This window comes from Mus musculus, chromosome 2, assembly GCF_000001635.26.
Source record: "Mus musculus strain C57BL/6J chromosome 2, GRCm38.p6 C57BL/6J".
Lineage (NCBI taxonomy): Eukaryota > Metazoa > Chordata > Mammalia > Rodentia > Muridae > Mus > Mus musculus.
This window is the reverse complement of record NC_000068.7, coordinates 132,572,856-132,578,855: the sequence shown is the minus strand read 5'-3', so window position 1 is coordinate 132,578,855 and position 6,000 is coordinate 132,572,856. Positions and strand designations below refer to the sequence as shown.

The following is a 6,000-nucleotide window of genomic DNA, read 5'->3' as shown; positions in this document are numbered from 1 at the left end:
ACAGAGATAGAAGAGGAGGAAGAGGAAGAGGAGAGAGGGGAGGAGGAGGAAGAAGAGGAAGGGTAGTTTTAGAAAGCAAAGAACAACTCTAGTTTGGTTTTATTTATTTATTGACTTATTTTATTTATTTGGGGTTTGTGACAGCAGGCTTCTAGAAGTCAACAGGAGTCTGGTCTCTCTCACCATGTAGATTCCAGTGGGTGAACTCAGATCTTCAAATGTGGTCAATGCCTTTATCCACTGAGCTGTTCTGAGCTCCTTGTTTTAGCTTTAAGGATTTAGTCTGTGATTGTTTCCTAAGGAATGCAGTTTCCAGAAAACATCAGGCTCCCTCAGCTCTCTTTTTTGAGACAGGATCTCACTTTATAGCCTTGGCTGGCCTCGAACTCGAGTCTACTTGCCTGGCTCAACCTCCCCAACACTGGGATTACAGGCGCACCACCTTGACCTTCAGTACCTCAGCTGACCCCAGCCAGATGGGCTAAGGCTGTCGGGCCACCTCAGGTCTCTGGGCAGCCCTTCCAGGAACACGCAGCCCGCCCCCCGGCGCGCGGCCGCCGATTGGCCAGGACCGGACCGGGCGTGACGTCAGGCCCCGCCCCGCCGCCCTTCGACCCCGCCCCGCGGGGTGGGCTGGCAGTTTAGTCTAGGGCAGCTGAAACCGGTTTGAGAGGCGGCTGTAACTGGGCTCCTTGCTTCCTCGGGCCACCTAAGGGAGCGCTGGCGAGGCGCTGACGCTCGGCTCCGTCGGCCGCGGCCCAGGCTCTCGGCGCGGCCCGGAGCGGCAGGTGAGGGGGGCCGGCGGTGCGGGCGGGCGCTCACGCGGAGGGGCGGGCGGGCGGGCGGCCTGGTGTTCCGGAGCCGCGGTGCGGCTGGAACCCCGGCTGCCACGCGCGGCTGCGGTCCCACTGAGCGGCGTGACCCAGGACAGCCACGGAAATCCCGGGCGGAGAATAGGGGAACAAAGAAAACGGCGGAGCTGGAGCCCAAGCCCTCGGTGCCTCCCTTCCTCCGCGCCCCCTCAGTCACCTCGCGCCCGCACTGGTGACTCGCGCGGTTTTGACAGCTGCTTCTTTCCCCAAAGTGCCTAGAAATTAGTGCCCGCGAAAGAAACTCCGGGTGACAGTACAGCCGGGCGGGGGGAACCCAGGGCTTTGTGTAGCTCCTCGTCCGTGCCCTCGGTGACGTTTTAGGGCTGCGGTCCCCTTGGCGTCGCCGGCTTGGAGGCAGTGGCTGCCCCGTGCTGCTTCATCTGCCGGGTCCGGCCAGAAGCCCGAGGGCTTGGAAGCCTGGAGTTTGCCGGTTTCTAGCGATTCTCTGACTCTGCAAGCAGCAAGCATGGTCGGGTCTAGAGTCCCCTCTTATACTCCTGTCCCCTGCCACTCTGGGTCTCCTGCCCACTTAACTCTGCCCTTCAAGCTGCTGCCTGCTACATTTCTAACACAATAAGGAAAAGAATAAATACAAGCTGTCAGCCTCCCCTCTCTCCCAAATTGCTCAGTGTTCTAGAAACACACAGCACAAAATAAAACTGGTAAACCCCATGCAGTGGCTTACATACTAGGGGAAATCAGTGTTCTAAACAAAATTTAAATCTGTAAAGAGAGATACAGGAAATTTGCACCCGGAGAACTGGTAAACACAAGAAAACTGAATAATATTTGGTGTGTATAAAAAGTTGGTGGGTGAGTCAACTATTTGTATATAATAAAAACGTGTAATAAATGCATATGAAAATGATATCAACACGAAATGAAAAGCATTTGTAAAAAATCCCACTGCATGTCTAAAGATGATGAGATGTTAATTTGGCTTAAGGACTGTCCAAAGGCTAATGCCTTTGCTTAATGAAAAACCCATTCTTGTCTGCATATGTTTGATTAAAATATTAGCTGAAAGTATATGGAGGTCTGAGAAATGGGGCCATAGTGATCCCCCCACTAACACGGGCAGACATCAGTGTGGTCACTTAACCTGCTTCTTAATTATAGGATATTCTGAGAATCTGCTAGAATCGAGGAGAATTAGAAACAGCTTTTTTTTTCTTTGAAAAGTTTTAAAGGAAAACACAGATGTTCTTTTTTGGCCAGAAATATGTGCTTTAGCTAAAAATACCCACTTTCAGTTCAGCTGTAAGCTAAATGTTTCTGTCCCTTTGGGGTTAGCTTAAATTTCCAGTATGTTTCTCAAGCTGATAAACCAGCTAGGTCTGAAACTAGCTAGGTCCACAGTTGAAAACATTCAGCAAAAAAGAATAAACTTTTTTGTCAGGAGGAACTGTGAAAAGTTTTGATGTCAGTAAGTTATGGTGGGTGACATTTAAAAACTCCTTGAGTCTTTTAACAAACTTCAAATGGGCCAGACACAGGCTGCAATGCACACTTTTTTTTTAAACAAAAAAACAAAAAACAAAAAAAACCAAAAAAACAGCCAGGGCGTTGAAGTGAGATCCAGCCTCAAAAATAAGTAAGCAAATTAAATTAACAGCTCAAATTTACCTAAACGTGCTGTGTAGTATATATCTTTAGGTAGTACAAATTGGGAATTGCATTGGGAAAGGAATTACCAAAGCCAAAACAACAAACTCCGTAGTGAGGCGGTAGGTGAGCTGGTTATCTGTCTCAGCCGGGTGTGCAGTTACTAGCAGTTTTTACTCTTACCTTTTATGTGTATCTGAAAGACCTCCTTCATCCAAGTTGGGATATTTTTGTTTGTTTAGCAGAAGAATAAAGGTAGATGTAAACTTTGAGATCCTCAGTAGAACAGGTACTTTCTAAAACACTGTTACTGCTGTTTTGGAGGCGGTTGGGTGCTGAAGCTGTCCTGCACCAAAATTTTGGCCTCTGTCCATGGTCAAGTGAGCTGCCAGCACAGCGCCTTCCCAGGTTTGCTTGGTATGGTGCTACAGTTTTTGAGGGGTGAGAATTGAACTAGATTGCTGACTTTTGACAATTCAAGTGGACGATGGCACTTGTCTCCTGGACTGTTCTGTGTTTCCATGTGTTTGTCTCTGTGTAGTGCACCAGCTGCAGCTGTTACTGCTGAGTTGTCAGCGCGATCTCGCAACTGTAGAGATAGAAAACTTGGCTGTTTTCTCTTTTATTAAATATCCAGACTGTTCCTGGTTGTCTAATGAAGTAGATGTTTAGAGCTAAATTTGTACTCACTGTTAGTGTGAGTACATGGAAATAATTACATGTGACATCACTTACATTTGATTGAATTGGTTATAGCCAACGAGTAGTTAGCTGAATACCAATTCTGAAGTCTTGTAGATGAGCTTGACCTTAGTTTAGAATTGTAAACACTGGGTGAAAGTTCAGATTACAGTGTAAGATTTATAGGCTGGTTAGACTCACCAGAAAAGGAAGCTTGCTGAGAGGCCTGAGGGCCTCACTGCTGAGAGCCTGTGTGATCCCCAGGACCGTTCATGGGAGGAGAGAACCAACTCCTGCAAGTTGCCTCTGACCGTCATGTGTGTACCTTGGTCCTCCCTCCCTTTCCCCTTTTCTCTCTTAAAACACAAAGAGAAATTGAAGTTGGTTATTCAGTCAGTTGCTGAGTTATGGGTTTAGTCTGTCTCTTAAAATTATTTCAGTGTGCTGGATAGTAGTGGTGGGCACCTCTAATCTCAGAGGCTAACGCAAGCAGATCTCTGAGTTTGAGACTAGCTTGGTCTATAGATTCAGCCAGGGCTACAAAGAGAAACCCTGTCTCAAGAAACAAAACAACATTTAAATTCATTCAGTAACTTTAAAGCTTTTTTGGTTAGATTTGGGTCTGTTAAATGGAAGGTTGCAGTATCTCAATGAACCATTTTACTCATTAGAAAGTGCTTGTATGCTCAGGGTTTTGTCAGCTATTCTAAAAGAACTATTGAATATTCAGATAATCTACAACTTTTTTTTTTTTTCAAGACAGGGTTTCTCTGTATAGCCCTGGCTGTCCTGGAACTCACTTTGTAGACCAGGCTGGCCTCGAGCTCAGAAATCCACCTGCCTCTGCCTCCCGAGTGCTGGGATTAAAGACATGCGCCACCACGCCCGGCTTAATCTACAACTTTTATATAAGATTTTTTTTTAACAATTCTAGAACAACCACAGGATGTATACACATGAATAGATCTTGCTTACTCTTAGACACAAAATCAAATAAGGTATCTTATAAATAAATTATTTTGCTCATGAACACGTTTTTTTTTTCTTGTACAGTCTTGGAGTTTTTAACCAAAAACGGTAGAGTTGCCATATACGATACTGTTTGTCCAAATGAAACATTATATGACATTATTAATTTTGTTTTACATATATGTAAATATGATACTGTACATTTATAAAACAACATTCAGCATTTTACACATTTATAAAATAACATTTCACTATTACATCTTCTAATTGATGTACATGTGACAGTGGCTCCATAGTTAGTAGGTATTAAGCATTACTTACCAGCCTTCTCTAGGTGTTATAGATCAGGTTTTTGAACCTCAGACCAATTATTTATGGGGGACTCCTCAGTCACCATATGATGTTAGCAATACCATTGGCCTCTGCCCACTAGATTCTATCATCCGTATTCATAAATAAAATGAAATGTAGCTGGTAAATTAAGGGGGCATGATGCTGAATAAAAGTGTGATTGGTATTCTTTTAGAGCCCGGACATTCCTGCACAAAGGGTTTTTTTTTTTTTTTTTTTTTTTTTTTTTTTGGATAATTATTTGAGTAGTTATATAAAAATGTATCACAGTATAAAGAATGTGTTCTTAGTTTAGACTTAGTAACTATCTTGAAATATATGTGTCTGTGCCTATATATGTATTTTAAAAGTAATTTCCTGTCATCTCTTAGTTATTTAAGGTAGGTTGTGGTAAATATATTTGGCTAAGTCTGAAGGTAGGGAAGAAAAATTAGAAAATATGACTAAAAAGGCAAAGGATTTCAGTGTTAAGAAGTGTGGATTTCTGAAAATCTGCAAAGTGAAGACGAATGTTTTCCTTCATGTGTCAGAAGAGAGTAGAAGCCAGAGCAGCTGTGTGATTTTTGAATGATATTGATAACTAGAAAGAATGCTGTGGCCATAAGAACATCAGGTCAAGTTTTTTGTAATAGTTTGTAGTTGAGACTAAATTTAAAGAATTTTAATATGCTGGTCCTATAAAACTGAGAAGACTAAATTTTGAGAGGATTTGTGTGGGTAGCCAGTTACATTATATATTAGAAATAGACTCGGAACCTTGTTGCTAAACAAAGCTAGTTTCTGTAGTGGAGCTGAAAGGGTCCTGTTGCTTTTCTGACTCAAGTCGAAGTCTCCACTTAAGCCTTTTCTCTGTCTGTGGACTCTTTTCCTTTCACCCTCACCTGGGCCTGGCTAAGAAAGATAATGGTGACTTAGCACAGCTGCTTATCAGAAGAGAAAGTATGTGCCAAGAGAATCTTGACTCCCTAAAAATAAAGTTTGGACACATCTGCTTTGCAATTTTCTGGTCCATGTAGTCTTTGATTTTTGGGAAATATGTAACAAAACCATGAGCCTTAATAGATACTTAGTGCAATCAATTGTATATAAGGAGTTTGAAATGACTACTTGAATGTTTTATTTTTAGTTGTATCCCTTTATTCCTTACTATCAAAGTTACTTTTTTTTTTAAAGATAAAGGAAGGCAAAAAGTTGGGAGAAAAGGCACTAGGAGGAGTTGGAGTGAGGAGGTGGAATATGATCAAATTGTATAAACATTTGAAATTTTAAAAAGTAAAAGAAATTTATAACAGAATTACAAAAGTCTACACATTTTTTTGGGGGGGGGTTGGTTTTTTGAGAGACCCTGTCTCTGTGTAGCCCTGGCTGTCCTGGAACTCACTTTGTAGACCAGGTTGGCCTCGAACTCAAAAATCCTCCTGCCTCTGCCTCCCAAGTGCTGGGATTAAAGGCGCCCGGCCACATCTTTTGTTTGAGACAAGGTCTCTATGTAGTCTTGGCTGTCCTGGAGATCCTCCTACCT

The 6,000-nt window shown here is 43.0% G+C and overlaps 1 protein-coding gene across 22 annotated transcripts in view; it reads left to right on the top strand.

Moving 5' to 3' along the window:
* Positions 1 to 607: 607 nt before the first annotated feature.
* Gpcpd1 (glycerophosphocholine phosphodiesterase 1) overlaps positions 608 to 6,000 on the top strand; it is a 49,167-nt gene continuing 43,774 nt past the window's right edge. For 11 of the 22 annotated variants that reach the window (NM_001355652.1, NM_027096.2, NM_001291052.1 and 8 more), the window contains exon 1: positions 608 to 788. The gene's annotated coding sequence lies outside the window, so the exon portion shown is untranslated. The remainder of the gene's footprint in view (positions 789 to 6,000) is intronic. The other 11 variants (XM_030252130.1, XM_006500280.4, XM_006500276.4 and 8 more) reach the window with 6 other exon arrangements.